Source organism: Sphaerodactylus townsendi, linkage group LG02 (assembly GCF_021028975.2).
Source record: "Sphaerodactylus townsendi isolate TG3544 linkage group LG02, MPM_Stown_v2.3, whole genome shotgun sequence".
In the NCBI taxonomy this organism is placed as follows: Eukaryota; Metazoa; Chordata; class Lepidosauria; order Squamata; family Sphaerodactylidae; genus Sphaerodactylus; species Sphaerodactylus townsendi.
This window is the reverse complement of record NC_059426.1, coordinates 110,098,397-110,111,843: the sequence shown is the minus strand read 5'-3', so window position 1 is coordinate 110,111,843 and position 13,447 is coordinate 110,098,397. Positions and strand designations below refer to the sequence as shown.

Here is a 13,447-nt window from a genome sequence, read left to right as displayed (position 1 = left end):
CTCAGGTCACAAGCAGAGCTTTGATAGCAGTACTGCAACTTACCGCTCTGCGCCATGGGGCTCCTATGCTATACTTTTTAATGCAGTTTAATGGAGTTCATGTATTTTGGTTTTTAATTTTGTAAGATGCCTTGAGGATTTTGTACAAAAAAGACATCTGATTCATAAAATAAGCAAACTGTGAGGCCACCCGAGCTCCCACTTGATGAAGTTATTTGAATCTCAACATTTAGCGGTAAAATTTTGAATTAAAACTCGTGAGTTGTGGCCACTGATAAATTCATAAAATTGCACAAAGTTAATTTTTTCACTTCTCTTTTATTATGCCTTCAGACAACCACATTTCATTGTGGCAAGCTAGTTGCTGTTCTATACTGGGATGTTAAAATAGCTTATCAGATCTGCTAAATTTTGCCTAAAGAACACTGAGGGTATGGAAATCCAGCCTACATGCTAATCAGTTTTCTGAATAAAGAAGCCTTCATGAATATCTCCAAGTTAAACTTAGCCAGAAAAAAACTGTGTGGGGAAATAAAAAGAAACCAGTATGGTGAGCTCTTAAGCATTTTCCTTCGATTTTATTCCATCATCTTTTTTTAAATGAACCTTGTCTCAGTCCAGTATAGCAAGAGCTACCTTATCTCTTATTTCAGTCTGCATTGACCCATACCATTATATTATCCTCCACAATCAAATTGATCCCCTCATCCTACTTCTTTTGATGAAAAAATTGAGTAGAAACAAATCTCCGGAGCTCATTTCCCTCTGCTCTATGCATGATGCAGGAACTGCTAGTGAGTCAGTGTTGTGGCTTAACCTTTCTCTCCCTTCCTCTGTTTGGATTTCTGCAACAAACTGCATGACTATTTGAAAGCACATAAGTAAAGTACAGGGCAGGATATTCCAGGGTAATGAAAAGACTTCTGCAGAGCCATCAGTTCAAATGGAGGATCTGAAAAGGCAGTGTCTTTTTCCATAGAGAACAGTGATTTGTAGAAGGGGGTTCAAAGCGCAAACACACTCCTAAAATGGGCAGGATACAGTATTTCAAATCCCAAATAAATACAAGGTTTCTAGCATTTCTGTCACTGACCAAAGAACATTTTTTTTAAGTGAGGTGGCATGCACAAGGTCTGATGTTAAGAGAGAGAGAACAAACATCTCTTTGTTTTCCTTTTAAAATTCTCCATTATAGACATTCCAAAAGGCAAAAGGGGTGGTGGGGGGAGCTGAAATTCCTCCAGAATAAATATAGACTAAGAAACCTCTGTTGAGGTTGCTAAGCAGCAGTGACCAAAGGAACAGAAAGCAGACAGGGCTTTGAAACAAAATCAGTGACTTGTGGGTTAACTGAAGTCACTGCTTATTCTGTTGTCTTTTGTCACAAGCAAGCAAATGTGGCATGCATTTTCCCTTTGCCTCAGTCAGGAGGGTGTTAAAACGATGATCTGACATAAAAGACCTATTTGGTGTACCTCCTCTTCTTGTATTTAAGGACTATGAGATTATAAATGTGATCGTTTTAAACTGTTATTTCTTCATTCATACTTTTTTCTTTGGCCCAATACAGCCTTAATTTCATTGAAAGCCCTATCTATGAATTAGATGTGACTTTCCATTTTGGAGCAGAACACCATTTCAATTTTTTTTTCAGTCTGTAAAAAATAAAACAGGGTCTTAGAAGGCTTGTGTTCTATGCCCCCCCCCCCCGCCCACTAATTCTTTGTGCCAGGTATCAACCAAATTCCAGTCCTGGGCTGGCCCAAGGGCTTTCTGCACCCTATGATAGCTAATCTAGGCACACACATACCACCCATCAAATATCCTGGGCACTTGCTGAGCTGTGGGCCAGGAAGCTGGCAGGGATGCTTTTAGCCACCAGCACTTAATCCATGTGGCCTGCACCTGTGATCACCAGCCTTCAGAGCCTGGCGAGAAGACCCTGGCCAGGCTTCAATGGCTCGATAAGTACCTTGTGGCCCAGGGCTGCTGCTTGTGCTGCAATGAGTCTTTGAGGCCTAGAAGAAGGTCTTTCCCAGCAGCAGCAGTGACACAGGTGCAATAGCCTAGGGATGCTATTACTGTGGCACCATGCTACATTTGATGGCTCTGGGAGTGATGACCAGAAGACCAAGATCTGCTGATTCTGTTCCTCCATACCGGAGGGAGAATGGCACCCTAGGCAATTGCATAGGCCTGCTAAGCAAAAGATCCACCCCTATTCTGGTCCCTAGGCTACAAACCATTGTAAAAGAAGCCTAGAACTTTTCATGTTTGCTGGATACTGAAATTATGGAACACAGTTCAGCAGATAAAAATAGTTCTCCTTGCTATTCCTTAATGAATAGTTCAGCAAACCTCTAGATTTTGTTTCCTGGAGAACAGTACTCAGTAAATCCTATTTTGCTTTTCTGGCCTCTCAGGAGACAGGCTTAGGAATGTTTCTGATTATACTGCTGTATATATTTGTGATGTTAGCACTTGTGTGAGAGAAGATGGATAAGTAAAGGTGAAACACATTGACTTCAAAATAAAGATGAAACATGGGGGAAAAAGTTTGAAGGCTTATGGTGAAATCACCAGCAAAATTTCTTTTGGCTATTTAAAAAAAGATTATCTAGGGTTGACCCTAGATAGATTGCTGAACAAGGTTTGGAATTTTGAGATGAAGTGGTAGGCACCTTGGGTGTGTACTCCAAAATTTCCAACCTGAAAATATGAATGGGCATTTCTGCTTCGTGTCATTTCCATTATTTTTTTGTAACGGAAATAAAGATCTTAAGCATGATGGTGATGGTGGTGGTGGTGGTGGTGGTGGTGTGTGTGTGCATGTGTTTGTTTGTATACTGGGGTTTACTGTCTGCAACAGCAGGTGTCTTGTTTTCATTGATTCTCCTGATTTCCCAGGCAGTGGAATTTCTCTCTTCCATTCAGATTCTTGCTTTAGGATCTGAAAAAAGATGTGGGGAGCAAGAGCCTCCTCCTCCACCCATGCCAACCCTCATTAGCAAAATCAGCTTCTACAGCTTTTATGACAACATTCTTGAAGCTGACATGAGATTCTGATCAAAGTGGTAAACCCAGAGACATTGTATAAACAAATATAGAAAAGTTTGGATTTGTACCCCACCTTTCTCTCCTATAAGGAGTCTCAAAGTAGCTTACAACTCCTTCCCTTCCTCTCCCCACAACTGACACTTTGTAAGGTAGGTGAGCTGAGAGAGTACCAACAGAACTGTGATTAACCCAAGGTCATCCAGTAGGCATCATGTATAAGAGCAGGGAAACAAATCCAGTTCACCAGATAAGAGTCTGCTGCTTATGTTGTAAAATGGGGAATCAAACTTAGTACTGCAGATCATCGTCTACAACTGATTATGCACAATGTGCTTGCTGAATGATGGGGGCAATGTCATTTGCAGGAAGATTTCTTGTACAACCCTGTTTCAGCAAACCCTGCTTTCACTTTCCATTCTCTCCATGGCAAGCGAGACTGCTTTCACTATGACTTGTAATTTGCTTCTGGGCCCCAGTGAAGAAATTTGCTAGTGAGCACAGCTTTTCCCTCTGCCCACAGCCAGCCTTACCTCATGCCACTTTGCACTCCTTCCTCCTTGCCCCCTCCCCCTGTTGCTGGCTGCTTCAAGTAACAGAAAAGAAGCTCACTCTGACCTCTAATTCTCTTTATATTTTGAGTTATTTATATAAAGAGAGCTTGGAAATAACAAGCCTCTGTCCTCTGAGAGCAGCAGCATTAGCAGCAGGAGGTGTCGTGTGGAGGAGAAAGAAGGGGAGAGGAGGGGGAGAGAGAGAAAATATCTGCTCTAAGATGGTCCCTTTATTTTGCAGCCTGTGGTCCAGGGAATTGCTTTGCCTCTTTCATTTGGAAGGGGGAGGATTATTTTTGGAACAGTAATAGTGACATAAGGGCAGCTTAAAGGACTAAGCCAGCAGTCTTGGCTACTGGGTGTAATGAGATCTGTGGTTTTAAGAATAACTTGTTGGGCAGAGTTAAGACAACCAGGTCTGGAGAGCTGTCTGCAGAAAAACTCTGGGGAAAGGAGGGAGTGCCTCCTCGCATGTAAACAGAAAAGCACAAGGACAACTTCTGCAAGACCCCTGGGCAAAGAAGAGTCTTGAGGTAAGCATTCCATGTGTAATGGGCCTCCCATTCATAACCACTACACAATGCTGGTTTAGTCACTCATACCACTCCTGCCTTCTCCTCCAGGAACTCCTTCAATAGTATTCATACTAACTATGAATTACAGTACCCCAACAGATGCCTAGCATAAAGATATGGGGCTCATAGCCATTTGATGATAGATTAATCACATGCAGACACACATACAAATGCCCTTTTTGTTGTTAAAAAACTGAACTCTTTTGCAAAGGAAGTCTGCCTTACTTTGTGAAAGAGCAATAGAAATGACAAAAGTGCAAACAGAATCCCTGAAAGGTTTTTGCATGTATAGTAAAAAGCTGAGTTGGTCAGTGAAATGGAAAGTCTTGTACTGCAATCTTAAGTTTATGTCAATAAAGGCTTTACTGCAATCTTAAGGGATCTTTCTTGGGAGTAAGGCCTTTAAATAAAATGTGACTTTCTTATGCTTGCTGTCTTAAACAGTCAAATATGCTTGAAGACAGATGATCAATATTCAATCAAAACTGCAAAATCCCAAATTTAGGTACTGTTGACCTGTCTATTGTCCTATGGGCAGCCCAACAAAAGTGGGGGCAAATCCCCCTGTGGAGGTGGTGTGAACTTATGCCAGTGTATTTGCTCTCCTTGGGGCCTGGCTGCTGTGGGGCCATGGAATACTCAGCCATGGTACCCAGCTCTGTGTTGGTGCTCCTGCACTGCACAGAACTGTATTGGTGTTCCTGGGGGTGGAGCTGATGTTGGTCAGCTTCCACTGCCCTTTAAGCCCCCTTGCTTCAGTGGAGTCAGCCTTGGAGATGCACCACAGTTTTTGTGGTGTGTCTCTGCTTTGGGGACTTTTTTCTTTCTACTTTTTGGGCTTCCCACACTGCGGGAAAGCTCTTTGGAGGGGGAAGGGCACTGCTGCAGTGGCGCCGTTCCCACTCATCCAACAGCTCTGAATTGGACTGTCAGAATTAATTTGAATGCACCAGGCATTCATTGTGGTGGCTGATTGGAATGTATCTTCATTTAACTGTATTATTTTATCCTCACTGTTCACTATTTTTATTTAATATTCCTATACAATATTAAATCACTCTAATTATATTTATGGTGTCTTGGAATTCAGAGGCTTCAATCTGAATCCAGTACACTGGCAAACTTATCTTTTCTAGCCTCAGCCTGAACCACTGTGTGAACAAGACGCTACCATATAAATATGGTAGGGCCATGCAGGGTATCAGAGTACCTCGTTCTTACTCACTACTGACATTAAAGTGCTTATCTGAGTAGAACATTCACAAGAGCACTTAGCTATGAAAGATCAGTGTACTTCCTTAATACATACGTGAGTCTCCAATACAATCACAAAGGGAGGTGAAGTGATTAGTGAGTGGCTCTGTATTCTTGAAGTTTAATACATTACCAGGAAATGCCACATTGTATTACAGTATTTAGTAAATGTGGAACCTTACAGTGGGACAAATGTGGCACTTTCAAGGCACTTTCAACTCAATAAGAAGGCTCTTATTCCTGACAGTAAGTTCTGTTTGACAGTGAAATGCACTACCTCAGAGTGTGGTGGAGTTTCCTTCTTTGGAGGGTTTTAAAGAGGGGCTTGATGGCCATCTGTCAGGAGTGCTTTGATTATGTGTTCCTACATTGCAGGGGTTTGGACTTGATGGTCCTTGGGGTCTCTTCCAACTCTAAGATTCTATGAATCACCAATCATGGTCAGGTGAATCAAATTCAACCAGTTAGAGCCAAATGTAAGTGGAACTTTCCAGAGCCAGGCTTCTGGTCATACTTACATAGAAGCCAATTAGGGTCAGCCTGGCACAAATAATCACAATATCTCTGTAATGTTTTGAGAAATGGAGACTGGTAGCTAATGCTCCCTGCTCACAACATCAAATAGGTGAAACAGAATCTAATTAGGACAGGGCCTTCCAACTAAAGGAGATAGAAAAAAATTCAGAAGCCTGTTTTACAATGGTTCCGTTTCACAACCTGAGCAACTTGACCCAAGTTCTGACAGTGATTGAGTTTTTTGACACTTGGCATGACCTTTGAATTGAGATTTTAAAAAAAATTCTTGCAATGTATCTCAAAATGATCAGTACTGCATGTAATAAGACAGGGTTAGGAGGAACATTTCATTCATTAGTGTGCACATTAGGGGTTCAGCATTGTCCTCAACTCTTAAATTTTTTTTTTGCCTTTTCTTCTGGTTTCCCATCCTCCCAGAAGAACTCAGGTTAGGCAAACTTGTTCAAAGGTGCCAGGATTCAATCATGTAGCATCAGTGTTGGACAAAGTACTGCATTTTATTTTGAAAGGCACTGTGGAGAAAAACACATCTTACTGTGACATTCTTCTGAAGATGCCAGTCATAGATGCGAGTGAAACCTTGGGAGCTTCCAGACCACGGCCACCCTCCCCAGTTGATTCTGGGTACTGTGGCTGTGCAAGCCTTTGACAATACCATTTCACTTTGAATTATCTAAGATTTTTTGAATATGGATTGTTTTTTAGATAGCTATGTTGAAATGGTATGTTCAGTACCATGGCTGCAATTACATTTATCATGTGTATAATTTCTAGAGTAATAGCATGGAGAAAATCTTCTTCCTATCTTTTTACTAAACTCAGTAGGGACCTTTGCAACTTTTCAAGCTTCATCCTGCGGTAAGAAGGCATAAGGATAAATTCTTTTGTAGTTCTCGGAGAGGACAGAGTACATGGGAAGAGACATAATATATTTGAAGTGTGCAAGAGTGCTGTCTCTTTCTCCCTCGTCGCAGCATCACTTCTGAGACAATAGTGGTTTGATTCCTCCTCAGTCTTTACTGTGGTATTTGGCTTCTGATATGAAGATTTGGGCTATAGGACTGAACTGTTAGTTGAAGTTTATACTGAAGATGAAGTCTCCTTGTACTACTGCTTTTCTTCCATCATCCTTCCCGGCAGGATCAATTGTGAGGCTTGTGAACTTCAACATGAACTCCAATATCAGGTGAACTTATCTTGATCTTACTATCCCAATTACATGTGACACAAGCTCTTGATTTGATTTCCTTCATACTTTTGTCAAAAATTTCCTTAAGGATTGTACTGCTGAACAGTAGCCACTTATGCAACAAGGTCATCACATGCCTTTGTAATAAATAACAAATACAATGATAAAGTCTTTAAGTACTGGAGAAGAAGCATGTACTGCCAAAAGTCATGGCTCAGTCATTAAAATACAGACTATCTTCCAATTCATCTTCTCTTCACACTTGTAAGGCTAAACCCAGACCCAAGAGCAGACTCCTTATCCAAGGATTATTCAAGGATCACCAGGATGAGCCAGGAATGATCTCAGATAGAAGATCAAAGAACTCAGAGGACAACTAGCATCACCAAACTCCCCGCCTCCCGACTCAGAATACCTAGATCCTGAGGCCTTTGTTGAAAGGCTTCAACTGAATATTGCATCTCCAGCCAATGTTGCAAAATTGCCTGATGCCAGGGCAACCTGTCCCTCTCCTCATAGATTTGGATCCTTGGACCAACAATGCTCACAAGTTTCCCCCCATATGGCTGGATAAGTTGAGACAGAAGCTCTTTGGGGAGACAGTCCAATGAGAATGAAGTGCCAGGCTGGCAGCTTGTGTTTACGCCACCAAACATGAGTTCTTCTCAAGCACATGTAGTTCTTGTTAATATCAGGTCTCAATTAAGCTCTGACTGAAGGGAGCCCAGGAATAGATGGTGCTTTTTTCTCTGCAGGGTACATAAGTCTTGGATTAAACAGATAACACTGTAGGTTCAACCAACTGACATGGCTTCACTATGAATCATGACCCTACAAACCCAGGTTGTGACCTTGACCTCCATCCTGCCAGACCCATGCTTCAGCTGCTATGTAGATTCTTGCTCCAGAGAAGTTTGCTGTCAGCCTCAGGACCCTGCTTTGAGAAAGAAATGTAGTCATACAAGAAAGCAGTTTAGTCATACAATGGGAAACCAAATTTGGACACAGAATGGTCTGATAAATAACTGGCTCCATAATTACAATTAATGTGCAGGATGCTATGAGCCAAAGAGTGACGAAGCATAACTTCTCTGATGAGAATACATAGTTTCTCTCTTTCAGAAATTTGCATTTCTTCTTTTTTAATAAAGATTTTTACGCTGGACGCCAATATATGTTTTGTATGATATGGTGTCTTCATGTGGTTTTTAATGTTATGTTTAGTGAAGCCTATATTATGTATGATTGTGTTTGTTTATATGCTCCATTAATGTTGTTTTAATTATGCTGTGCACTGCCCAGAGCCCTTCGGGGGAGGGGCGGTATATAAAATCGATAATAAATAAATAAATGTCAACACTTTTAAGTGGGAATTATTTAAAATGGTAAAGAAACAAGACTTAGCCTAGTGTAGTAGTTAAGAGTGATGGACTCTGATCTGGACAACTGAGTATGTTTCCCAGGATTTTTAATTTTTAAACCATTTTTAAGCTGTTTACCCAAATGAATGGAGGAAATTTTAAAGAATAGGAACAGCTGTATTAAACTGAAACAGCCAAACCAAATGCTAGAGTCGTGTGAGACTGCAGGACCACGGAGTGTGCTGATGGCTGAAACTGGGCATGGATCCATCTCATGGCTTGCTTCCCCCCTCCCCATCTTGTTTGATGAGTTTTGATGGGCTGTTGGGGAGTTATGTGGCTCAGGTTGGCCAGTTGTCCATCTTGGAGCACCTCGTCGGCTTCTCCGGTTCCTCGTCTCTGGTGGGGGTTGGAGCAGGCAGGACTCGAAGGACGGTGATTACGCTGGGGATCTTGCTGGGGAGTCGGTGGCAGTGACCCCCCACCATGGGCTCCCAGTGCTGGGGGCTCTACTGTCTGGTGGCACATTACCCCAGAGTCTGATGGGTGCAGTGCTCAAGTGGCAGTTGTGGAGGGGAGACGTGCTTCAGCTATGCTGTCTGTGTTCCATCATCCTTTCCAGCTGACATCTGCATTTGTGAGCCATGTTACAGAAGGTGTGAGCTGGTGGCAGGAGCTCTCAAGGGTGAGTCGTGGCTTCCACCCAAGCAGACTAGATGGAGGTAGGGTCTCATGGCAGGTGTCTCCCACCCGAATTTCTATCAAGCTGCTTGGGGAGGACTACAACTGAGCACTTCCAGCAGTGGTGATTTCATTGACGACTTGTAGCCACTGACTTGGGTTAGGACTCTGGGACATGGACATTAGCAGCCACCTGCTTGTTGATCATTCTATCAGTGACCTCATTGATCCATTGACCATCAGGATATTATCACAAACAGGGGTAGGAAAAAAACTCTACCACCTCCAACAAGGGTTTTGGCTGCATTGTGAGTTAAAAATGTGATCTTGCCCAAATTCTTGTTTAGTTTAGTTTCAGTTATTGTAGGGGATTGTTAGTGGATTAAGGTGAATAAGTTTTGTTTCCCTATAATGTGTTTCTATTGTGCACTAGATTGTTGTATAATTTTTAGGTAGCTTAGCAAATTAATGTTGTATTAGGGGGGATAGTTGGTTAATTGTTAGGCTAGGTTGGTTAGTTTAGCTAGTACTGGTTAGTTGGGTGAAAGTGGTTTAATGGGTTATTTGTCTATCCCCATGGGGAGGCCAGAGAGTGGGCCAGGGATCCAAGTGATCTCGGGGCATGGGAGATATGACGGTAGGCCTAGGCCATATAAGAGACACCGAGGGAGATGTGGTTATGCTCACTCTCTGTCTGACCTACAGCCTATCCCAGGAGATACAGGTTGTGTGGTTCAGGTCTTAGACTCTGCTTTGGGGCTACTGCTTTTGAACGTGAGGTCCATAAATAGTAAATCTGCCATCCTGCAGGATTATAGCAGCAGGCCGTGGACCTTGCATGTATAACAGAAACCTGGGTGAGGGAGAGGGTGACAGTTGCCCTCAATGATTTCATCCCGGATGGTTTCATGTTTGTTCAGTAGCCTTGGACATGGCCACACTCATTCGAGATACCATCTCCTTTAGGACATCCCCTGTCCCACTGATCTCTGGACTACAGTGTTTGGGCCTTTGCTAGGACTTCCCAGAGAGACTGACTGTTCTGCTGGTGTACTGGTTGACTAGTGCATCAGCAAACAGCCTATCAGGGCTCTGGGAGGTCATCTCTGAGTAGGTGTTGTTGCACCCTTAGCTATTAGTGTTGGGTGACTTCAATGTCCACATTGATTCAGCCCCCTCTTTGGTAGCTACTGATCTAGTGTCAACCATGGTGACACTATGTCTTTCCCTGATGAACATCAGGAGCCCCACACATCTGCATGGCCCCAGTCTTCATGGCAGGCATGAATGTAGGCTTATTCTCTATTGATAGAGTGCCCTGCTCTGGTCCCTAAGGTTCAGATAGATGCTGCTGCACACACACACACACACCCGTCTAGTCGGGGGGCATATTTGGGGCTGCACACAGAGACTAATGGTTCTGGAGCAGTTCTGGGATGCTCTGTGGGAGACCCCACCCACTAGTGCTTCCGTTGATGAGCTGGTAGAGAGCTGGGATACCAAACTCTCTGAAGCCATCAAGGCCATTGCTCCAAGGTGCCCTCTCTGCACCTGTGCCAGACCGGCTCCTTGGTATACCAAAGAGCTGTGATGGATGAAGCGGGAGTTGAGATGGCTAGAGCAAGTGTGGTGACGTGCCCTTGACAAGGGGTCAAGACATTCGTATCGGGCGTATATGAGATCCTACGAGGGAGCTGTGAAGGATGCGAGAAGGTCCTCTGTCGCAGTAGGTAGCTTGTGCCCTGCTCCATTGTTTAGTGTAATTTGGTCACTTACGACCTCTGCTAGGGAATTGGCTGTAAGCTGTGAAGCATTTGTGAGCTATTTCACAAAGTCCTGACCCTCCGTCAAACCCTTCCTGTCATGATTGATACATTATGTGAATTGGAGACCTCTTGGTTGCCTTTGGGTCCTTTTTTGGACCACTCAGCCTACTTGACATCAACTTGATGGATGTGGACAGGAGACTGGCAGCTGTACGATTTACCACTTGTTCTTTTGACCCATGCCCTTGCTGGTTGGTGAAAGCCAGTAGGGAGGTGTTGCGGAGCCACCAGTTGGAAATCATAAATAGCTCCTTGAGCTATTTACCATTTCTGGGTAAGGTAATTGAGTGGTGGCAGATCAGCTCCAGAGATTCCTGGAGGAAGCAAAACACATTGGATCCCTTCCCTTCCGCACTGGCTATGGGACCAAGACGGTTCTGGTCTCTGTCATGGATGAACTCTGGCTTCACTTGGATAGAGGCGGTTCAGCGCTGCTGGTGTTGTTTGATCATACCGAAGCATTTGACGTAGTAGATCTCGACTTTCTGGTCCACTGCCTCGCTGATATCAGGGTACAGGGGTCAGTCTTATGTTGGCTGGCCTCGTTTTTCTGAGACCAGGGACAGCAAGCAGCATTGGGGAGAGAGAACTCCCGGCGTCGCCCCATAGTTTGCGGGGTGTTGCAGGGGGTAATCCTCTTTCTGATTCTCGTTAACATCTACATGCACCCCCTGGCAAGTTTGGTCCAGAATTTGAGCTGCAGTGCCTCCAATATTCAGATGACACCCAGCTCGTGTTCACGATGAAAGGCAGCCTGACTGAAGTTAAATTCTATGAAGACTGAGGTGCTTTGGCTGGGTCGCAGGGAGTAACCCATGGACTTTTGAATGCCTACGCTGGACGGCAAGGCATTGCACTTGACCTCATCTTTCAAAAGCCTGGAAGTCATCCTGGACATGGCATTATCACTCAAGGCCCAGGTTGTACAAATGGCCTGGGTTGCATTCCATCTACTGTGGCAGGCATGGCAACTGGTCCCGTACCTCTCCCGTACAGACTTAGTCACAGTTATCCATGCAACAGTCACCTCCAGGCTTGATTATTGTAACTCGCTGTATGCTGGCCTTCCTTTGATGAGGGAAGTTCAAACTCATTTAAAATGCAGCAGCTAGACTCCTTACGGGAACACCTTGTCAGGACCACATCACTCTGGTTCTGTACCATTTCCATTGGCTGCCCATCAAGATCCGGGTCATGTTCAAGGTGCTGGTTTTAACCTTTAAGGCTATAAGCACCCTTGGGCCTGCATACTTGAGGGACTGCATCTCCTCATATTGCCCCGCTAGAATCCTCCAATCTTTTGAGGAGTACCTACTAGAGGCCCCTTGCCCAAAACATGTCCTGGGAGTCCCCCTCAACAACAGGGCCACACTCTGGACCTGTTTTTTGCATCAGGTGTGTATGTGGGCTTATCTTCTATAGATAGAATGCCGTGGTCCCACCACTATGTCCTCAAGGCTCGGTTTGATGCTACTGGGCCCCCCTGTCTAGGCAACAGGCATATTTGGGCCTGCCCGTGGAGACTAATGGACCTGGAGTGGTTCCAGGACATCCTGTGGGATACCACACCCTTGATGCACTGGTAGATAGCTGGGCTACCAGGCTCTCTGAAGCCATTGATGCTGTCGTTTCAAGACACTTCAAGTCCATACCCACGCCAGACCAGTTAACTTGGTATACCTACAAGCTGTGGGAGTTGAGATGGCTAGAGCAAGTTGGCAACCATGATGAGGGGGCGAGCCACTCATATCAGACGTTTATGAGACCCTACGAGGGAGATATGAAAGAAGTGAAGAGGGTTTATTTTACCTCCTCTATCACTGCTGCTAGTTCGCGCCCAGCACAATTATTTCGGGTAATTTGAACACTTACAACCTCTGCTATGGGTCCTAAATTGCAAGAATTGGCACTTGGCTGTGAGGCTTTTGTTAACTACTTCACAGACAATGTCTTGGCCCTCTGCCAAACGCTTCCTGCGACAATTGATACAACTTGGCCATCTTTTGGTCCTTGTTTGGACCACTTCAGCCTACTTGCCCGACAGATGTGGACAGGGCACTGGCAGTTGTATGATCTACCACTTGTCCTTTTGATCTGTGCCCTTCCTGGTTGGTTAAAGCCAGCAGGCAGGAGCTTTGGAGCCACCTGTTGAATATCATCAATAGCTCCCTTGATAAAGAGTCTTTCCAGGTTGGCTTAAAGAGGCAGTGGTCCTCCTGCTCCTAAAAAGACCTCAATTGGATCAGGGCAATTACTGCCTGGTTTTGAATCTTCTGTTTCTGGGTAAGGTAATTGAGTGAGCAGTGGGGGATCAGCTCTAGAAGTTCCTGGATGATACTAATGTATTGGATCCTTTCCAGTTCGGCTTCCGTGCTGGCCATGGGACCAAGATGGTACTAGTTGCTGTTGTGGATGA

At 44.2% G+C, this 13,447-nt stretch overlaps 1 protein-coding gene across 8 annotated transcripts in view; it reads left to right on the top strand.

The window, feature by feature from the left end:
- Window positions 1–13,447, top strand: part of LRRC4C (leucine rich repeat containing 4C) — a 1,058,673-nt gene that overhangs the window by 949,511 nt on the left and 95,715 nt on the right. The window lies entirely within an intron of this gene.